Genomic DNA, 23089 nt, shown 5'->3' with positions numbered 1-23089 from the left:
GGTGGTAATTTTTCAAATAAAAATTATATGCTTGGAGCTAGGGATGTGGCTCCGTTGGTAGAGCGCTCACCTAGTGTGTACAAAGCTCTGAGTTATAACATCTGAACCACCTGAACTCATCCCCATCTGCCTACATAGCGCCTCAAGGCCAGCCTGGCCTCTGAGGTGAGACCCTATCTCAAACAAAACAAAACAAAACAAAAAACAAAAAACAAACAAACAAACAAAAAAAAGAGACCCACACTCATAAATCATCCTGTGTTCTTAAGACAATCCAAGAAGGCCAGTAGTTAAGTAACTTTTAAAATAAAATAAAGTATTGTCTATGAACTACAGTATCATTTGCTAATAAGCATTGCACTCACTACACATTTTAATGATACATTAAAATCCTTCAGGCTTGGCAAGATGGTTCAGCAAGTAACCATGCGATCAACAGGAGTTCGGTCACACACACACACACACACACACGGTGGAAGGAGAGCCTGAACCCCTCCCTGCCAGGGGCTCTTTGACTTCCTCGTGCACAGCTAAGTAGGCAGATGCCCACACATATGACACCTAAAACGGAATTTAAAAACTAGGCCTCGGGGCTGGGGATTTAGCTCAGTGGTAGAGCGCTTACCTAGGAAGCGCAAGGCCCTGGGTTCAGTCCCCAGCTCTGGAAAAAAAAAAAAAAAAAAAAACTAGGCCTCAACTGATCACAGAGAAACACAGAAGGGGAAAGCTTCCAGTTCCACACCTTTGTCTTTAAGGTCTCAGATTCTGCTTATTTTGCAATTCTCTATTTAAACAGAAGGCAGGGCTGTCTCCTTAGCCTGGAATTTGCATTGTAAGCTAGACTGTGTTTCAGTGGGCCCCAGGAGTCTGCCTGTCTCAGCTTCCTTAGCACTTGATTCTTTTAAAGATTTACTTTTATTTAAGTATCTATATTTTATTTCGAATAATATGCCCTTGGGTATCTTTTTACTTTTAATACGTATATTCATGGGTCTGCGTGAGCATACGTACACATAAACGCAGTTGCTGACGGAGGACAAAAGAGGGTATCAGGTCCCCTGGACGTGGAGTTATGGGCGGTTGTGAGCCGCTAGATCTGAGTGTGGGAACCACGCCACAAGAAGAGTAAGCATTCTCTAACCTCGTAAGCGCAGAGCCATCTGTCCAGGCCCACGCCGGCTCCTTCTCCTGCACCCCATGTGCTTTCTGAGGCTGGAAGTTAGACCCTCATGTTTGCAAGGTAGCTACATTGTAACTAAATAATCTTCCCTACCTGGGACTATGATGTTGTCATCCCCAAATATATCAGGTTCCATATGTCCCCATCCCGGGGTCCATGTGACCTTAGGCTGAAGGAAGGACAGGCCAGTGAGTATCCCCTAGTCCCATTATGATTTCACGGCAGGGAGACGTGGCTTGTTACATCCGAGCACCATCCCCAAAGCATATTCTATTGCACACTAACTAGTCTAGGGGAGGCTCTCAATTCAAAGTCAGAAACACGGCTATGGCACCCACTGAACGCACACGGCTTTCACACCATCACAAAGTCGGAGCATCGTTAGGGTGAATCCCTAAAGCCAGGACTCTGTGTTACCCAGACAGACAGTTACAGCGGCAATGACTGAGCACTTAGACAGAAAGTCTGTCTCTTTCAGAAGTACACATGATCACTGGCTTTGTTCGGAACCCTAACTGTTACACACACACACACACACACACACACACACACACACACACACATCCAATCTCATTCTGACTCTCAGGTCTCTCTGAACTGAGAGCAAAGAAAGGCTTTGATTTGTGTCCATTCATTTCTATGGGGCCGGTACGGACATCGTTATAAGGATGTCACTGCCATCTCTTTTCTGTCCAGTCTAGTTACCTCTACTGCCTCTCACTATGGGGCCCCTCCCAGGATGGCCGGGGCCCCTCCACGTAATGCTTTCTACTTATAAAGACCCAGAGTCACTCTCAATTCATAAATACCTGATCCTTTTTTTTAAAATCCAAATACGGTTTATGACACTGGGCCACTCAAGGCTGTTGACAGCCAGCATGACACCGGCCTTCAATTTTGCATTCTCTTTCCAAATTCTCATTGTTTCTTACCTTAAAGAATAAAAATGTCACCACTAGGCCTGGTTTGATAGCTAGTTTTCAAATACCGCCCAGGACCACTTGATTAGGGGTGTTGCCTTCAGTGGGATGGGGCTTCCTATATCAATTAGCAGTCAAGACCTTTGATTAGGCCGCTTGTCAATTGAGTAGTTTCACTCATCTGACTCTAGGCTGTGTCAAGCTAACAGTTAAGAACAGCTCGCTTCAAAGCATGAGACAGATGGATGCCGCTTGCGACGGGGTCTAGTTGGAGATCTTCAGGTAACTCGGGATTTTATCCTCAAAGAAGATTCAAGGTACACCAACCTTAAGTACACAACCATTTTCCCTTCTCCCTTTCAGCATCCTGGCCATGAGATGAGCAGGCGTCTCCTATAACCTGCTACCATGGTATACTATCTCCCCACAGGCCAAAGCAACAGGACCAACCATGAGGAAACGCCTCTAAAACTGTCCAAATAAGTCTTCTCTTTGTAAGCAGATGCATCCGTCACAGGCATATCTTACACTGACAAACTGCTGTCACCCTACGTCAGCAGAGACAGGACTTGGTAACATGTTGGAGGAAGAGAGTGAGTCACTAAAAGGGAGGGCAACTATATTCCTACTTGGGTCTATCCACGTGTGGAAAGGCCATGTGCCACGTCTACCGAAGGCTATTTAAAGGCTGATAAGAAATATAAAGCCATCCACCATGTAGATTTCAAGTTGTAAATGTCAGTGACGGCCGAGTCTGCTGCTCATGGATCTCCTCCAACACCACGCTGACAACAGCCCAAACCGGCGGCAGCTCTGGGGGAGGCCGACAGACAGCTGCTCTTTCAGTTGTCATGTTTGGTAGAGCCAGGACGGACCCTTGAAAGGTGACTAACTAAGGCACGCCAAAGTTGGAGGGGAGGGTGTGTGTGACAACTTTAGGTGGTAGAAAGACATGTGCCAGGAATCCTACATGACGCCAACATGTCAGCCTGTTTCATGGAGACTGTCAAACCCACACAGTGGTAGAGATCAGGAGGGAGGGAGGGATGGAGACTGCCAGAAAAAAAACAAAACCAAAAAAAAAAAAAAAAAAAAACAAACCAACCCACAGTATAGCAAACACAAAACAGTTCCATGTAGCCCAGGCTGTCCTCAAACTCATGAAGTAGCTGAGAATATCTTTGAACTTGTAGTGGAGGGCAGGGACAATATGCACAGCTCTGAGGCCAGTGTGCTGCCGAGAGCTGCCATCCTTGGCAACCCTGGGAGAACATTGCCTACCAGACAGCACTAAACCAGGTTCCTGGAGAGCAAACCCTGCAGAGAGCTTGCTCAGTTGATTGGTTCCTGCAATGACTCTTATTCTCACTAAGCAAGTTGTGGGCATTCAGAGTGTCCGCTGCATTTTAGACAAAAAGGAAATTAAAGATTCCACGTCCTTAGAGATTCAAAATGCCTTTGAGTTTCCAAAGGAGACATTTCCTATTTCCCTCATTTCTCCCAGAGGGACAGACTCTCAAGGTGACAGCTAGAGAGAGACCACAGATAAAAGTCACATGGTCACATGACTTTTCAGTGCTAACTTTACTGCTGTTATTCACAGGAAGTCATTCTGAGGGCAAAGCCTGGGTGTTTTTGCTACTGTGATGTGCTTAGAGTCTGAGTGTGTTCAAAAGCCCACATACATAAAAGAAATAAGAATTAGAAATGTTTAATGCTGCATTGTGTTGACCCCAAAATCTCAGCCTTTGAAGCCTGCATGCTCTTATCCCAAGTTTACCAAGGTAACGCTGGTTGGGGGGGGGGGGGGATGGAGCGCCACAGGGGATCCAGACACTTGAAAGACACACTTAGCAAACTGCTTTCTCTACAAAATAGACACAATATGGGGGACGGGGAAATGAATTCCTTCAGCAAGGGTTCCTCATACACCCAGAGATCAGAGTGAAGGAACTCTAGCCAGACCCAATATGGCGAACAGCTCTGGCATGGCTTGCCCTTCTCCCCAATTCCCTCTGCCTTGTTTTTAATTAAATGTCATTAAAAGCCATTAGATTATACCTGTAAAGCTGGCCATCCAGGTCTATTCCCTTTATCTGGCCATTTCCTCCTCCTGGGGCTGACTACCTAGGTCCAGCCATCCAAGTACTGAAGTCCAACAGTCAAAAGTCCCTCTAATTAAGCTCACCTAATTAACGTGCCCAACTAAAAGTAAACACCTCATCCTAACATGGGGCTTACCCTTTTACCTTTATAAGCCTCCACTTTCCTGTGGACCACATCTGTTTCCTCTTTATCCAAAGGCAGTCCTTATCCCACTCAAGAACAAATACACTTCCTCCTCTCCCGTGTTCTCTTCCCCTCTCCCTAGTCCTCTGTCTCCTGCCGGTGTCTCTTATTCCCTGCCCTCTGCCCTTCCAAGGGAAATAAATCTCCTTTGTGCTGAGAAGTTGGTCTTGGGGGTCCTGAGCTGATACCCATCACTGTGTGCAGAGATTATCTGGCCATTCTGTGCATGTGTGTTTGTTTTGGTGTATGTGCATGTATGTGTATTCCTTTTTGAGACAGGATTTCATACAGCTTAGGCTGGCCTCAAAGCCTATATATTGCCCAAAATGACTGAACGTCTGATCTGCCTACCTCCCCCTTCTGAGCGCTGGACTTAACAGGCATACTATAACCACTACATATGGTCTTATACAATGCAAGGGATGAAACCCACGGCTCTGTGAATGCCAGGTAAGCACTCCACTATCTTGGCTATATCCCAGTGCAATGTCTGTAAATGCTGATACTTCTAAAAGATAAGATCTGCCTCAAATTCTTGGTCCTCCCTCTCTACTGTGATCTCTTTGTTCAGGCAAGACGCATATTTGCTGACACGGTACTTACATGGTCTAACGGACCCTCCTCCAAGTCCACTTCTGGGTAGGAGTCACTCCTGAAAAAAGGAAGAACAAAGGCAGCTTTAAGTTCCTCTGTTAAAGGGTATGAGACATTGTATGCAGAGGCCATCAAAGAGCTTGTCCAAATCTGTTTCTGAGTTTTGGAACTCATATGCCCAAGAGGGAGTTCTCTTCCTCAAAGACATTAAAACGCAGAGGTTAGGTGACAGCTCAGAAGGCCAAAAACATCCCTTGTAAGCGTGAGGAGCCACCCTTCATGCAGAACCCATGGGAAAAGCCAGGCGTGGTGGTGGGCACTTCTCATCCGGGCTATGGTGAAGAGGGAAGATGGAGACAGGCAGATCCCTGGGGCTTGCTGGATGGCCAACCCAGCCTTTTGGGTGAAGTTCCAGGCCAATAAAAAAGACTGCCTCAAAATGCCTGAGTAACTGAGCGACTGAGTTAGACAGAAACAAAGCTACTCTTAGTTAAGAAAGGCAGTCTTAACTAAGACCTCTTAACACCAGGTCTCAGCAGGTACTAAAGCCTTTTACCAACTCCAATGTGTCCATACTAACACATTAACATACATGGTTCTAAGCACACACAGAAACAAGCTCACACTGGCTCTGTTACAAAGTGAGAGGAAAGAAAGACAACCCAGTCGCAAGCCTGTCCCCTCAAATTATGCCCCTACAACACGTTACTTGTAGCTGCTTTACCTTGAAGCATTAAAAAATGTCCATTTTGGGGGCTAGAAGAGACTGCTCGGTGATTAAGAGAGATTACTGCTCTTCCAGTGGACCTGAATTACCCTCGTCTGTCTATCTGTCTGTCTGTCTCTGTCTCTGTCTGTCTCTGTCTGTCTCTCTCTCTCACATTCACACCTGCATGCGCGCGCACACACACACACACACACACACACACACACACACACACACACCAAACAAAAACTGGTTCTGATAGCCAAGAGATGTCTCCTCCAAGAATTGTTAAACACCCATGGCCTCTCTAGGAGGGAAGGAAAAGACCTGACCTCACTCCTTCACAGACTCCAACTAGTTAAGTCTTCTAAACATAATCAACTAGTCCTTATTCTTAAAGGCTTCATGGAAGAGTGTGCTATTAAATAGCTTGGCTATTCTTTACCCACACAGGGAAGGTTTCCTCTTCCTAAAAACCATGGCCTACAACAATTTACAGTGTCAACATCTCAATCCCTGTGAGGGAGCTCTAAGCGATGCCAGAGGAGGGTGGGGTAGAGGCACTTTGGGTGCAGGCTGAAACCTCAACTGTTCCAGATCCACCGTCTCTAGGAAGCAGTCAGGACTCGGTAAATGTTTACTGATGGGTGGGGCTGAATCCACGCCAAGGACTGCATGGACCCTTTCAGGTGAGCCTCTATCTGAGAGCTCTGAGTGAGGTGAAGGAAGGGATTCTGGGAAAAGATTACGGTAAAGAGCAAAGCTACCAGTTCTCATGACTCCAGCAAGGTGGGGATGCTGGGGATGTATGGGTGGGTGAGGGGCATTTATGTGGCTATGTACCAATGTCCCTGAGCATGCAGAGAGGGGGTCAGTGTAAAGTCTCCTTCTCAATCTCTCTCCACATTACTTTTTTAAAACAGGTCCCTTGCAAGAGCTGTGAGTGATCTTAACCACTGAGCCATCTCTCCGACCTCTGCCTTACTTTTTTAAAATAGGGTTTCTCAAGAAAGTAGGAGCTCACCAACTTGGCTAGGCTGGTCGGTCAGTGAATTCACAGATGCTCCTGTCTCTGTCTTCCCCGGTGAATGGTGACAGACACATGCCACTGCACCTGGCTTTTTCTAATTGATTTTTGATTACATGTATGTGTGTGGGTATGTGCACTACATGCACGCTGGTACCCAGCACGCTGGTGCTGGGAACCAAACCCACGTCAACAAGAGCTCTATGTGCTGTTAACCACTGAGCATCTGCACCCCAGACAACATTTTTTAAGCCTTCACTACCCCAAGAGCTTTCAAGTTCTCAGACAGTTATGAAGTACCTTAAACATCCCACAAACTACTTCCCAAATCGCGGAACCTGGCTCTGGGCATTAGCAAAGTCTGTGGTCAATGAGAAGTTGAAGAGCTGTTTACTTTCACCCCGGGGAATGTTTCAATGGTCAAGTAATCTTAAATCTCATTTCCCACAGAGCCAAGTGTATAACCCAACCATTCCAGACCCTCCCTCTCCTACCAACCGAGCTGTGTCTCCTGTCCTGGATTTCCTTGTTTCTTAATTATACCTAAACCGTAAAAGCATTCACAGGGGTCATTTGGTGACATTTTATAGTCATTTCTAGGTCTGTCTATAAAGAAAATGATAGAAGAGATCATGTCCCCTTTCTACACCTTCAAACTGTCCACGCTGCCACAGTTTCTATCCAGCAGACACCCACATGTAGGTGCTCTCCGTTTCTTCCTGGGCTTATGCACTGATGTCACATGTCGCTCTCATGTAGCCCAGGCTGGCCTTAAATTCCATACACAGCCAAGGATAATCTTGAAAGTCTGATTTTCCTACCTCTATCTCCGGAGTGCTAAGATTAAGGTGTGTGGTTTACACAGTGCTGGGCACGAGCCAAAGGCATGGTGCATGAAAGGCAAGAACTCTACCAACAGAGCTACGACCCCAGACCTAGATTTTTCTCTTAGTTACATCTAAACTGTGAAGGTATTAACAGAGGTCACGAGAGCGGGATTTAGTCGTGAAAGGGGAATAAATCTGCAACCTCAGGGGATGGCAGGGAGTAGCATAGACTAGACTGAAACCTCATGTCTAAGCAAAATGTATCTCTTTTGTTTTCTACTTTGCATAGGGCCATTAAAAGACCTACCAACCAAACAGTCCACCCAGGAAGTGATAAAGTGTCTGCACCTGGGTTTCTTGTCCCTTCCCAGCCCTCACCAGGAGCAGCCCAATGGTGCACATGATTAACCAAACAAAACACCTGAGACCCCCCAACATGCTGGGGACAGTGCCCTGACCATGTGCATTTCCCAAGTCCTGTCTATGCTATGTCCACGGCCACCTATACCATCTCAGGGCTGAATACCCATTCCCCAAGCCCGCCCACTGCCCCAGGGCCATCTGCACTATCCCGGGGCCCATCTATTTCATTCTCAGGTCTACCTACGCCCTCCCGACTCAGGATCTGATGGCACAGGAATAGAGAAGTTGCTTCTAGAATCCTGGGCCTCCCTTCATGTGCTTTAGGTCTGTACTGCCAGGAGGATGCCCTCTCATGCTTTTCCCTCAAGTAGCTTCTGCACTTATTCCCTGTAGGGGATTTTCCTCCACTTCCTGGTCAGATGTGACACAGCACAGGTTCCCCTTTCATCTTTTACATCAACACCAAGGACAGGGGTGGCTAACCGGAAACACCAAAGCCGCCATGTATGCTCTCAGTAGTTAAAGGGCGTCTATGATTCTAGCTAAAGCACCTTCATGCCTAGATCTGAAGCAGTAAGACCACAAGGCATCTGCGGATAGTAAATTACAGACATGCATGAGCTGTAAGACACTAGCTCCTACTTTCCGAGTATCATCAGGTGGTCATCCAATCTACAGTGGACGGAAAAGGTGAAGTCATTACGGAGTGAAGTTCTGAGTAATCACATAGGGTTAAGAATCATCTCTGTTTGGTTGTGTATAAAGGTGTGTGTGTGTGTAACTTTATATGCATGGATGCATGTGTATATGCATGGGTGTATGGTGTGTGTGTATAACTTTATATGCATGGATGCATGTGTATATGCATGGGTGTATGGTGTGTGTGTGTAACTTTATATGCATGGATGCATGTGTATATGTATGGGTATATGGTGTGTGTGTGTATCTTTATATGCATGGATGCATATATGTATGGGTGTATTGTGTGTGTGTGTGTGTGTGTGTGTGTGTGTGTATGGTGTGTGTGTGTGGGTATATGTGTATGTGGGTGTATGGTGTGTGTGTGTGTTTGTGTGTGTATGGTGTGTGTGTGTGGGTGTGTGTGTGGGTGTATGGTGTGTGTGTGTGTTGATGTGTGTATGGTGTGTGTGTGTATGTGGTGTGTGTGCATGTGTATGGTGTGTGTGTATGTGTATATGGTGTGTGTGTGTATGGTGTGTGTGTATGTGGTGTGTGTATGGTGTGTGTGTGTGTGGGTGGGTGTGGGTGTGGATATATGGTGTGTGTGTGTGTATGGTGTGTGTGCATGTGTGTATGTGTGCATGTGTATGTGTGTGTGTGTATGGTGTGTGTGTGTATGGTGTGTGTGTATGGTGTGTGTGTATGGTGTGTGTGTGTGTGTGTGTATGGTGTGTGTGTGTGTGTGTGTGTGTGTGTGCACATGCTGTGGAAGCCTGAGAACAGCTTCAGGTTCTTGTTCTCCAGGATCCTGTCAACCTCAGGTTTGTGGCAGGGTTCATTCTCTCTCACTGTCTGGAATACACCAAGTAGGATGGGCTGGCCGCTCAGCAAGCCCCACAGATTTGCCAGTCTCCATCTCCCAGCACTGGCTCACATGTGTGCATCACCAAACCAGGCTAGAGGAGCCTTTGCCATCAGAATGTAGAGGTCAATTCCAGGGATTTATTTAATTTCAAAACTGCTACCATCTTCCCACTTCAGTGAGGTTTTGCACGAGTCTCCACAGCACCTGTCTCAAAATATGGCAGAACTGAATCTGGGCCGAAGTACAGTTCCAACTCCCAGGACCCCTGAAGAACAGCAAGGCGACTGTGCAGTTCTGTCTACATCTGGGACGTGGGTCAGCACACTGCCTGGTTAAGAGAACACAGTTGCCTGAAGAACGGGCTTCCAACTTCATGGAGTCCTCGAGCCCTCTTCAGATATTGGCAATGCCTATGGCTATGGCTGCTGGAACTTTAGTGGGATAATAAAGTCATAGAGCCATAAGAAAGTAGCTCTTAGAAATAATGCCTCCACCTACCAAGTACCGGGATTGCAGGTATATGCCGCCACACCCTGCAGGTTATCTACGGTGAGAATCACCTTTAAAGTTTATTACACCATCAAACAGCAGATCCTCCATACAGAGCCTGAGCACACCGCCCCACAGGAGACACTGAATTTCTATCTTCTTCAAATGTTACTATAAAAGGCACTAAGAAATTCATCTTTTTTTTTTGAGACAGAGACTCCTTATGTAGACCAGGCTAGCCTCAAACTCAGAGATCCCCCTGCCTCTGTCTCCCAAGTGATGAGATTAATGATGCGTGCTACCATACCTGGCCTGGAGATTAATCTTAAAACTCTGGCTTTGATAAACCCTGAGTGGAGGCAGACATCTGTAGTCCTAGTACTCATGAGGCAGAGGCAAGGAGAACCAGGAGTTCAAGGCCAGCCTGGGCCATATGAGACCCATCTCATATCAAAACTAAATAAAGTAAAAATAAAATTCTTCTTCCAGAACCATCTCAAACTTTCTGCCTGCCCAACTGTTCTAAAATGCAGCCCTCAAACGGCCACACAGGGCAGCATAGGCATTGCTTGAGAAACTGAGGAGGAAACCTCAGGTACAGGGCAGCTGAGACTGCTGAGTGGGCACAGGGATCACAGCACAAGCACAAAGATTGGAAATCAATGCCCAGCACCCACACATAAAAGCCAGGTGTGGCAGCTCAAGCCAGCACCGGAGACGGAGGGCAGGCTGATCCTGAGGCTCACTGGTCAGCCAGTCTAGCCCACTTGGTGAGCTCCAGGTTCAATCCCTGCCTCAAAGAAAAAAAATATGGTGAAGACTATTTAGGAAGATAACCAACGTTAGTTAACCTATGGCTTCCACATGCATACACACAGGTACACCTATATATATATATATGCATGCACATATGCACGCATGCTCGCTGATGAACACCTCGGACTTTAGCATAAACCTGCAAATCAGTAAGTATGGTGACCCCAGCAATGAGTGATTTGGGGGTATGCCAAAAGGTCTCTTGCTTATACAACTCTGGCATTTTTTTCTGCTCCTTAACAACTTGCTATAGGATGATGTCAGCCATTCCTCTCTATTTTTAATTCCTCTCGATGAGGCTGCTGCTGAGTCACTCGACGCCTTATGTTATCACTGAAACAGTAAGGAGACTTCTCTCACGCCCTTAATGGAAGGTGACTGCTGCTTGTTATCCCTGGTGCAACCACAGGAACACTTTGGTGGCAAAAGTGTGTCCTCTGTCACCCTCAGTAAAAGCTGAGCGGGGAGCTGTAATTCCCCGTTCCTTTCCATGATGCACTCACCACACCGTATCCTTTGAAATTCAGCTTCCTATAGGTCATAGGAAAGAAACAGTGAGCATGAGATCAAGTGTAGTTTACTGTAAATAGAGATCAAAACTGCATCTCTCAGGGCAAACCTCCCATGACCGATGAGAAGCAAATTAGCAACAATGGCTTGGTTTCCCTCTATCTACAAGAAATATATAGGTATGAGGAAAGTCCAGCTGATTTCATGTTTTCTTTTTTTTTTTTTCTTTTTTTCGGAGCTGGGGACCGAACCCAGGGCCTTGCACTTGCTAGGCAAGTGCTCTACCACTGAGCTAAATCCCCAACCCTGATTTCATGTTTTCTAAGGGTCTTTCAGTGACTCCATGACAATGTACTGATTAGTCATCAAAGCAGAAGGAACGCAGGGTCATGTCCCAAATACCTTCACTATACCTTCAATATGTTGAGGTGTTTGCTAATTCAGATAAAGGACTTGCATACCTGCTGTGAGGCCTCAGATGAGTTGTGAATATCAATGTGGTATTAATTTCCCTTTGCTTTTTGATTAATTTCACACTTACAATGCACAAGAAAGGAGAGATTAATGATGTCTGGGAGACAAGGCTGGGTTCTTGCAACACGCTAAATCAACCTCAAGTGTGAGCAAATAGAGAACCCAGATAAAGAGATGATAAAGGAAACCTATGTGAAATATTAATACCCAGAAACCTGGGGAGTTTAAATGCTAAGGTCTAGTTTCTTCTATTCACAGCAGAGAGATGACACACTAGAATTCTGACGCCTGTACTACCCAACAATTTCCCGATGTCAGAAGTCAGGGTTCATTACCAGACGGTATAGCAATTCTCAGCTTCCTAAGAACCCCTTGACATGGTAATCGGTCCAGGCACATCCCCTCCTTGTCTTAAGTCTCCCTGGTGATCATGCTTCAATGTCTAGTTAAATACGTGAAAGGAACCATGTTAGCTGCATCAAGAGGCATGAAGAAAAGGAGAATGCAGTGCTGGCTTGATACACGTGAACCCTCCCACTTGGGAGGTAGAGGCAAGAGAATCAGAAGTTCAAGGCCATCCTTGGCTATGTACAGAGTATGAGTCCAGCCTGGGCTACTTGAGATCCTGCCAAAGAAAGAAAGAAAAGAAAAGGAAGACCAGAAGGAAGGGAAAGAGGAAGGGGAAGTACAGGAGAAGAGGAAGGGAAGGGAAGGGAAGGGAAGGGAAAGGGAAGGGGAAGGGAGGGGAGGGGAGGGGAGGGGAGGGGAGGGAAGGGAAGGGAAGGGGAGGGAAGGGAAGGGAAGGGGAGGGGAGGGAAGGGAAGGGAAGGGAAGGGAAGGGAAGGGGACGGGAGGTGAGGGGAGGGGAGGGAAGGGAAGGGAAGGGGAAGGGTAAGGGAGGGGAGGGGAGGGAAGGGAAGGGAAGGGAAGGGAAGGGAAGGGGAAGGGAGGTGAGGGGAGGGGAGGGAAGGGAAGGGAAGGGAAGGGAAGGAAAATGGGGAAAATCCAATCTCACTGTACAAACAAGCCATTTCTACAGTGTTAACAAAACACCCAGAACCTTCTCAGTGCCAAGACCATAGAAGCTTCGTGCAAGTTGCCCAACGTAAATACTTCTTTGAGGTACTACTATTCTAGTCATTCAGAAGAGGAAAGACACTCAGAAAGCTAAATAATACCTGGTTAGGGGCCTCCCAGTGTTTCTGTTTAAAGAAACATCTAACTTATTGTTCTAGATTTGTTCTCAGCATTCATTCATTACAAAGTTTCAGACTTCTGTTGAAAAAGTAAAAAGGCTCGAGACCCCAAAAGTACAACAATGCCAAGCAACCAGAGCTTCCAGGGACTAAGTCACTACCTAAAGACTATACATGGACTGACCCTGGACTCTGACCCCATAGGTAGCAATGAATATCCTAGTAAGAGCACCAGTGGAAGGGGAAGCCCTGGGTCCTGCTAAGACTGAACCCCCAGTGAACTAGTCTATGGGGGGAGGGCGGCAATGGGGGGAGGGTTGGGAGGGGAACACCCATAAGGAAGGGGAGGGGGGAGGGGGATGTTTGCCCGGAAACCGGGAAAGGGAATAACACTCGAAATGTATATAAGAAATACTCAAGTTAATAAAAAAAAAAAAAAAAAGAAAAAGAAAAAGTAAAAAGCAGACAGTGCAGGTGACTTGCCTGGGGCACTGGGTGTAGGTGCTAGGTGTGTCCTTCCTGAAGAAGGGAGAAGGCACCACAAGTTCCTCACCTTCATCTGGATCTGTCCAGGTCTCCACAGGGAAACATTCCATGCATTGCTTCCCTAGGACTGTGGCTGCTGACTGGACACACACGGCAGCCCAGATCCTATTTCAGAAGGTCTAAGAGAGGCATGGTATTTTCCTGAGAACATTCTCCCTTCCCAATTTCAGTCACAAAGAGTCGAAAGCCCATGCAAGACCAGTGGCTGCCATATAGGCTGACGACTCTGTTACCACAGAGGACCAAGCCAGCCCAGAGACACATCAGGATTACATTAAACTGACATATCTTTAACCAATTCTAGGCAAGAAGAACTGGAGAGTCAACTCCACCAGTAAAGCTTGCCACACAAGCATGAGGACCTGAGTTCCCCAGAGCCCCAGCGAAAAGCCAGGAGTGGTAGCGTGCGCTTCTAATCCCAGTACTGGGAAGCTCCCTGCCAGTGAGAGGCACCGTCTCAAATCTTGGTGGATGGACAGTAGATACCAGAGGCTATCTGCTGGCCTCTACATATGCATGCACACACATGCACATCTGTCCACCAACATATCCACCCCACCTGCCACACATGTATATGAATGTCTCCTTGGAGGGGGTATGTAAATGCCCCATTTCTCTCTCCCAGAGCCTAGTAAGGCCAGCTAGCCCCAGATAAACAGTCCCTGCTTTTTCTCCCTGAACATTCAATTTGATCACCTTCCTCCAGATTCCTGCCTCTTCTCAGCCAAGCTCACCTTTGCTGACTGACCACAGCCAATAGACCCAAGATCCTCATTCTCACCTTAACCATCTGCTCCTGAGTAGATCACTACAGTTCCTTAACTGACTGAGTTTTCTCCAGAATCTCCCCACTCCCTCCCACTGTACTCCTCAATCCCTGCCAGGTGAACCCTCAGGAGTAGACAGACAGACAGACACATCACTTTAATAACCTCTCCAACTTTAATAAAGACACAGACAGACACACAGACACACAGACACATATACACCCCTTTCCACTACCAGAAAGGGGTTTAGATATCACCTCTCCAACTTTAATACACACACACACACACACACACACACACACACACACACACACCTTTCCACTTCAATAAAGAGGTTTAGGTAGCACGTCTTGAAGGCTGAGTGCTGGCCACTAAGGCCCTCTTGATTCAAGATCTGCTTAGCTCAGTGGTTCTAACATAACCCCCTCCATCTTTTCTATGTTATCTTCCCAGCCCACTCCTCACCTTGTATCCTTGCCAAATTCTACATCTCTGGGACACTCTCAGCTCTCAGACTTGGTGTGGACCCTCCCCTAGGCAGACCCTCTGCTCCCCAAGAACACATCTTCTCTTTCTCCTTATCTCTGACACAGGATCTTACACGAAATTCAGGTATTTGCCAGCCCACTGAATCTACCTGTTTATGAATTTATTTACCATTCTGACAGTGAACATTCAGACCTGTCTGGTCACTTTAGTGAACATTTTCCATATGTTGAATACTCTAGCCAAGTATTGGTAATGTTGGTATCCATTCCCCGGGGGTGTGTGCAGGTTGGGAAGGCCAGTGGTAACGGCCTCACCACATGCTTCCTGACCAGCAGGAGCTCAATAACCGTCTTCAACCCTCCCACCTCCTTCCTACTGCTGGGCCCTCTCCTGGTTTCATTTCTGTTACTGTGGTAAAATAAAGCAACACCAGGAAGAAAGAGTTTAAGTCACAATTACAGGTTACAGTGTATCACTGGGGGTTGGGGGGGGCTAACATGAGCTTTGAGTAACTTAGTCACACCCACAGTAGAGAGAGATAAGCAAGAAATGAACGCATTCACCCTTAGTGCTCAGCTAGCTTTCTATACTTTTACACAGTTCGGGGTCCAAACCAGGGAATGGAGCTGGGACTCTATGTGCTGGCTGGGTGTGCCCACATTAATTCAGGCAAGCAAGACAATATCCATGCCCAAAACTCAGCCGGATCTAGACAAGACAATTGAGGCTCTCTTCCCCAGGTGATTATAGGTTCTGCCAAATTGATAACTAGAAATAACCATCGCCCCATAAGGGGACAATGATGCTTAGCAATGCCACATGGTAGGAAGAGGGGTTCAAATCCCAACCCTTCAAATCTTGGCTGTGGGCCTTTGGGCAGATTTTACTCAGCTGCTCAGCTGCTGGGCAGACCTCAGTCACTGTCTGACAGCAGCATGTTCGGAGAAACAAGCCACTCTCTGGCCACTTTCTCCCACCCTGATCGGAGACTGCTATGACATCAGCAGATGATATTGTCTTGTGGAATGGTACAGATGTATGATACAGACAGGTGATAACGTCACTGTGAGGCACGCCTGGCATCTCACTCTAACTTCATCTGTAAACAGAAAGTCAGCCTCGACAAGCTCGGCTCCTCCGGAAGAGCAGGAAGCACTCTTAATGGCTGAGCCATCTCTCCAAGCCTAAAATGATCACTCTGTTTGCCACTGCCAGGGACTGAACCCAAACCTCATGCATGCTGTTCACATGCTCTGCCACTGAGCTGTGCCCGGCTGTACCAAGAACACACTAGTGCTTACTGTCACTAAGCTCCAAATATTCATATCACACATACTTTATACATAATACCTGAGAAATCTTTCCTACATGATGCACTGTTATAACAGGCTTTTTGTTTATATTGTTGAGGGTTCTTTTCAATTACAGATTAAAAAAAAAAACCCAAACAATTAAATGAGGAAATATCAAGTTTCTGCAGCCCACAGCAGCCTGTAACTCCAGTTCTAAGGGATCTGACACCTTCCTGTCTCCATGTCATGACACTCATGTGTCCCACCCCTCATCCAGGCACAGGCACAAATAATAATAATTTTAGAAATATTTTTTTGAAAATTTGGTGTGATTTTCTGTCACTCCTTATCTTAGGATCTTTGCTGACAGTTGTGACACGGTTGCCAGCTGAATGGGAGGCCGGTGCTTAATGATCACTTGAGTCTGGAAGTGGAAGGGCAGCCTGGGGAGTATTGTGAGACTTTGTTGCAAAAGAAAGAAAGCAAGAAGAATGGGAGGAGGAGGTATAGGAATGTGAGCTGTGCTGCTCCTCTCAGTGCTGTTACGGCTGCCATTCAGCTAAATTCTATTTAGTAATGGGAACTTATTAAGTTATCAGCTACATACAGAGGGCTTGATACTTCTTCATTTCATTGTTGGGGGTTCTTGTTAATCCCTCAGTATCTCCCTCTTGCCTTCAGTTCTTCTTCCTTCCCCCTCTCCATATGTGAATGTGTGCCTTTGTGTGAGTGTGTGTACCTGTGTGAGTGTACCGATATGTGTGCACACACAAGTGCATGTGCCCATTCTACAGCACTTGTGGAGATCAGGCCCGGGCAAGGTACACTGTTAGTGCAGACTATTTAAGTTGTTTTTTTTTTTCCCTTCAGTCTATGATCAAAAACCATTCTATCAACAACAAAGGCCCAGAGAGTTAAGCAAGAAATTAAAAAAAAGGATTTGAAATGGATATCATGATTGCTAATCATTCTTGTCAATTTGAAGGGATTTAGAATCACCATGGAAACACACATCTGGGTGTGTCTTCCAGAATATTTCCAAAGTGCTCTCACTAAAGAAGGAGACACCCCCCCCCCCCCTGAGAATGAGCAGGTCCTTCCCATGGGCTGGGATCTTGGGCTGAACGAAGAGGAGAAAGTGAGCTGAGCCCCAGTCTCTCTGTGCTTCCTCACTGTGGATGTAACGCTCCTGCCTTCCATGCCTTCCCTGCCGTGAGGTACATCTGACCTGTGGGCCAAAAGAACCTGTAAGTTGCTTCTGTTTGCTACACTGTCTCAGCAACAAAAAAGAAACAATGTATCAAAGCAAACTGATCAACCATGACAGGGCCCATGAAAGAGACCTCTGCCACAACACACATTATTTTTTTCTTCTAGAAAGTCTCCAGTAGTGTAGTGCAAGCTGGCTTCAAACTGGGCATGATCTTGAGTTTCTGGTCCTCCTGCCTCCACCCTCTGAGTGCTGAAAGAACATTCAACACTAACTAAGGGCAGTTTATGTGCTTCGGGGGATAGAACTCAAGGCTTGGTAGACGCTAGGCGAGCACTCTGCCATCTGAGCTCCACTCCCACTCCCCCACCACCCCCCCTCCGGCCCTCACCACATCCTCCATAGGAAGAAAACTAAATTCTACTCTATCGCACTGATTTGCAAGTTATTAATAGCCAAAGGGAGGTCAGAACAGAGGTGAATCCTCAGACTGCTTGTTCCCGGCGCTGGGGGCCCCAAGCTTCTGACTGCTCCAGGAAAGTCTGGACCAGAGGGAGAAATCCCTGACTCAGATCCTGCCCGCAGGACTGGGAGGGCCAGAGGCCATCATTCAGCTGTTGAGTGAGTTACCAGGTAACAGTGTACCCAGCAGAAAAATGCATTCACTAGACCATAGCCAGATTACACAAAACTAGAAAATTACCTCACTTCCTTCCTGTTACTCCCGGACCCAGTCTGGCTCCAAAAGCAGGGGCCCGGCAGCCTAGGCAATGAGCCGGGCAAGCAAATAGCTGGGTACAACATGTCCTTCCACCGGCAGGCTCAATAAAATGATGTACGTGGTTTGTCCCTCCAGGGACAGCCAAGTGGGCTTGCTGGAATCCAGGAGAGTCTGCCTTTTCCTAGAGCCCTGAAGTTGCAAAGGGCTGGAAACCCACTGAGGGCTCCAAGTGCCCCACCCAGCAAGCGCCCTACCTCCAGTTCCACCACCTGCAACTGGCCTCCTGCTTGGATTATCTGGATATTCTCGAAGGTCTTAGCTACAAGAAGTCTAAGGACCCTGAATTTCACCAGAATTAATCCAGTCTCAATGCTAGTTACAACAGAACAACCTGGAATGCTGGTCACTCTGGAACAGGAGAGACACTTCTAAAGTTCCAGCAAATTTACCAGAGCCCCCTTCAGGAGCTATCATCATTAAGATACTTAACACAGGAAGAAGCTGAAGCAAGGCATCAAAAGAGCTGTACAAAAGATTGTCAACCCAATGGCTGCTGGCTGCAGCGTGTGTAACCTCCCCTCCCCCGCCCCAGCCTCACTGCCAGCTGTCCTTGTGCTCACTGTTCTGGGACTAAGGATGAAGAACCTCCCAGAAATCCACAAAATGTTATCAGGCGCTGGGACCCACTGCAAGCAGGTCTGCCTCCTAGGTGATCCGAAACCTTATCAAATCGACAGGATTAACCATCACGCATGGGATGGGACAGAAGGACCCGACATGGAAGAGGGTATCAGTGTGAATCCTGTATCCTCTGATCCCCAACTCCCATAGCATAAGGTCTTTTCCTCCCAAGGACCATAAGCAGTTAGCACACCACTCAGGGAAGGCCAAGAGAAATACAGCTCCTGCTGTAAGCAAACAGTCCTCTGGTGGCCTTTAAGATGCTGAGTGAAAGGCTTAATCACCCAGCAGGGTCTAGCAGGGGATATAGAAAACCCCTAGGAGACAGGCAGCCATGAATGGAAAACATTATCATTTAAAGAGGAATTAATAACAGGCCAGTCTAGGCAGGAGAGACAGCTCAGTAGTTACAGTAGCAAGGAATAGCACTTCCAGCTCCAGCAGAGGGCCCAGTTTGGTTCTCAGCATCCAGGTCAGGTAACTCACAATCAATCAGTTCAGTTCTAATGGGGGAGTTGGTACCCTCTTCTGGCTTCCTCAGGCACCCGCATGCATGAGGTGCACAGAAACTTAGGCAAATTTGACCACATAACATAATTTTAAAAAAACTTATTGGACAGACGGATGGATGGATGGATGGATGGATGGATGGATGGATAGATGGATGGGTGGATAGATGCGTGGGTAGGTAGGTGAATGGACAAAGCAAGCCAGGCTGGAAGGAAACACACCACCCAAGAAGACTTCTGGGGCTTTTTAAGGGAAACTACCCAGGTCCATGGTGTGTGTTGGTTGGAGGTGAATGATGGGGGTTTTTGTATTATTGTTTTATTGTTTTGTTTTTTGAGCAGGTTAGCATCTCCTCCCATGGGGTACCAAGGACCCTGTCCAGAGCACTCACTCTCCGTATCTATCCTGATAAGCCCCGCCTGCCTAAAGCCTGGGGTCATAATAACCAGGATGTAAACCTAGAGGAAGTTTTATAACTTTGACTTAGCCAAGCTGATCAGAAAAGAAACACACGGAAATCCTAATGATCCCAGCAGCACTCAGGAAGCTGATCCAGGAATCAGGACTACTGTGTGTGTGTGTGTGTGTGTGTGTGCGCGTGTGCCTGTGTGCATGTGCATGTGTGTACGTGTGTGTGAAGCTGATCCAGGAATCAGTGCTAGTGTGTGTATGTGTGTGTGTGTGTGTGTGTTCCCTGTAAAGGTCAGATAACTTACAAAAGTCGCTTCTTTCTTCCCACTATGTGGGTACTGAGGATCAAACCCAGGACCTCGGGCTTGCTGGCATGTGCCCTCACTCATTGAACTAACTCACCAGCCCCTAAACTGAACCATAAAAGGGGGAATCATGCTACAGGGGAGCATTTACAGCATTCTTGAGTTCATTGGCTGTATATTTGATGGCACCTAGAATCACCTGGGAGACAAACCACTAGGGACGTCTATGGCAGTTTCTAGATTGCAGAAGACCCTCCTTAACTGTGAGAGGCAGCACCCATGACCTTGACGCGTGACAGCCACCTCAAGCTCCTGCCTTCTGCCCTCCCACCATGCTGGACTGTTTTACCAGAACTGTGAGTTGAAAGATACCCTTAGGTTGTGTCTGCAGGCATATTGTCACAGCAATGAAAAGAATAGTACACTCTCTCCTCAGGAGTCACACCCTTAGGCTTCCTTGACTACCCTATATCCCCTCCCTCTCTGTGCTCTAGCAGTCTCATTTCCTGCCCTTGTCCTGTGCCTGAAGGCTTTCCCACTGTTATTAGGCAAGGCACCTGGGGCTATCCCTCACTCTGCCTGTGCCCTGTAACTGTTCCTGCCATTCATCTCTGCTCAAAATTCTGCAGGTAAAATGTGTTACCTGCCAGGAGCACAGACACTGACTTGCATTACCACAGCTGTGATAAAAATGCATCCACGTGGGCTGGGACGCTCCTGGGGATGTTCCCAAGCAGTCCTCCCTTCCTGTACGCTAAACTGGAAGAGCCCAGAAGATGGACGCTATATCCGTGGGGCCTTGAACGCACCTCCTGAGCCAAGCAGGTGATTACACTCATCCCCAGACGGCAAGGGCTCACGGCCATGCTTCCTCCCTTCCTCCCGATAGGCACACAACTTCTTTCCTACTACGCTTTTACTTTTACCACCTGCTTACTAACACAAAAAACCACCCAGGAGCCCAAAGGCCAGCTCCTTTACAGTCCAAGCAGGGTAACGAAAATAGTCACCTGGGCCAGAGAGATGACATTTGCCACCAAGCCTGATAACATGAGTTGGAGCCCCAGGACCCATGTATGTTTATTTCAGTGTGGTGAAAGGAGAGAACCAATTCCCAAAAGCTGTCTTCTAGCTCCCCATACATGCCCTATGGCATGTGGCACACATCCCCCCTACACACACCACACCCCACAATACACACCACCCCCCCCCCACACACGCCACACACACCACACACACACACCACACACACACCACACCCCCCCCCACACACACCACACACACACCACCCCCCCACACACACACCACACACACCACACACACACACCACACACACACCACACACCCCCACACACACCACACACACACCACACACACACACACACACACCACACACACCACACACACACACCACACACACACACCACACACACACACATACACACACACACACCACACACACATACACACACACAACCTTGGATATGCTGAACAACTGTTCTTAAGGAAATTCTTTTTATTACTCTCTGACAGAAATAGATTCAGCCCCAGGTTAGATTCACCCAGATCACCTGACCCCAAAAGTAATCATTTCCCCTCCCTGGTACCCAGCCTACTCTGGTTTTGTGTACTTCACCAACTAACCTACATCCCCAGCCTCCAGAGTAGCATTCTTTCAAAGAAAGAAGGACCCAAAGTCTTCATGTTATTCTTGAACCGAGCCTACCTCCACTCAGGACGTGGAGGCACAGGGTAAGAAGTTTAAGGTTTACCTCAGCCACATACTGAGCATGCCCTGTGTCAACAATAATATTTTAAAATATTTTAAGGATATAATTGCCTCCTGGCAATACGTGTGCCTACTTATTGATACACCAAGTTACAAGATCCAAGAGTGTCGGTTGGTTACCCACCAGCTGGACTTGGTCATGATGAACACACAAAGTATTGTGAGAGTTCTGCAAAATGTAGCATGAGTTATCTTTACTGAAGGACAATAATCAAGGTGCTTTCAGATCATGGGGCTCCCCGGGTCCATGAGAGCACACCCACAGATTTAACCAACCATATTTCCTAGATAGAAAAGTATCCAGAAAAAAAGTTACCTTGGGGGACTAGGGATGTAGGTCGATTACAAGCACCGGGCTCCAGTGCCAGCACCACATAAACCATCTGTGGGAGCCCAGAGGGTGTAGACAAGAGGGTCAGATGCTCAAGGTCATCTTCGGCTACATGGCATCCACTATGCAAAAACCCTCTTTCATAGAGAGAAAGAAACCTGTTTGGTTTTAGACCTGAATATACATAGAACTTTCTTCTTCTTGCCACATTCCCTACACAATGCTGTATCAAAAACACTTATATTGTGTTAAGTATTAGAAACAATGGAGAACAGGAAGGTATGTGTTGTTACAGAAGGGACTGGAGCAGCTCAGATATTAGTGTCCAAAGCGGTCTCAGGACCTCCCCCTGCAAACTGAAGGCATGCACATTTCAGTTGGCCTTATGCCCAATAGCCACAGTTGGAGTTCAGCATTCATGTTTATTTCCAGGACTGAAGAAGGGTTGAGGAAGAGGATGGATCGTTGGACTTATCTGTCAACCATAGATTTCACTGACAGGTTTAAGACCTCGGGGAGGGGAGAGGAGAGGGGATGGGAAGGGGTAGAGGATGGGAGGGGGAGGGAGAGGGGAGGAGAGGGGGAATGGAGAGGAGGGGAAAGGGGATGGGAGTGGAGAGAGGAGAGGAAGGGGGAGGGAAGGGGGAGGGGAGGGGGAGGGGAGGGGGAAGAGGAGGGGATGGGAGGTGGGGAGGGACTGGGGGAGAGGAGGGGGCAGGGGAAACCGGTACCAACAACTTCAATCCCATCACATCTCTATTTCCAGCAGGCTATTACTTTTTTTTTTTTTAAGTGACTCTTCAGGCATGAAAAATGTACATTTCCTGAGAGCCACGATGCAGCTTTTAATTACAGCAAATATTTTTCCAGTGCCTCTTGCTGTGAAAAGATCCCTGCTTCGTCCACCAAAAAGGCTCAACCATTTTATCATCGGCGTGTAGGCATCCATCATAAGTGTGCCGATACCTTACGGCTGAAGGAGGGGGCCTTTTAAACTTTCTAAGGGTTTAATCAATAGGGTCTTTTTCACAGAAGGCTGCGCTGCCTGCAGAGAATATGAATACCTCTTTTCTCTTCATTCTAATTTAGAACGGCAACGC

The 23089-nt window shown here is 47.2% G+C and overlaps 1 protein-coding gene across 2 annotated transcripts in view; it reads right to left on the bottom strand.

The window, feature by feature from the left end:
- Positions 1-23089, bottom strand: part of Mgat5 (alpha-1,6-mannosylglycoprotein 6-beta-N-acetylglucosaminyltransferase) — a 288591-nt gene that overhangs the window by 234597 nt on the left and 30905 nt on the right. For both annotated transcript variants that reach the window (XM_087581590.1, NM_023095.1), the window contains 1 exon segment: positions 4993-5041. The gene's annotated coding sequence lies outside the window, so the exon portion shown is untranslated.

Source organism: Rattus norvegicus, chromosome 13 (assembly GCF_021556685.1).
Source record: "Rattus norvegicus strain SHRSP/BbbUtx chromosome 13, alternate assembly SHRSP_T2T, whole genome shotgun sequence".
In the NCBI taxonomy this organism is placed as follows: domain Eukaryota; kingdom Metazoa; phylum Chordata; class Mammalia; order Rodentia; family Muridae; genus Rattus; species Rattus norvegicus.
The sequence above is the reverse complement of the archived record's forward strand: the minus strand, read 5'-3'. Positions and strand labels throughout refer to the sequence as shown.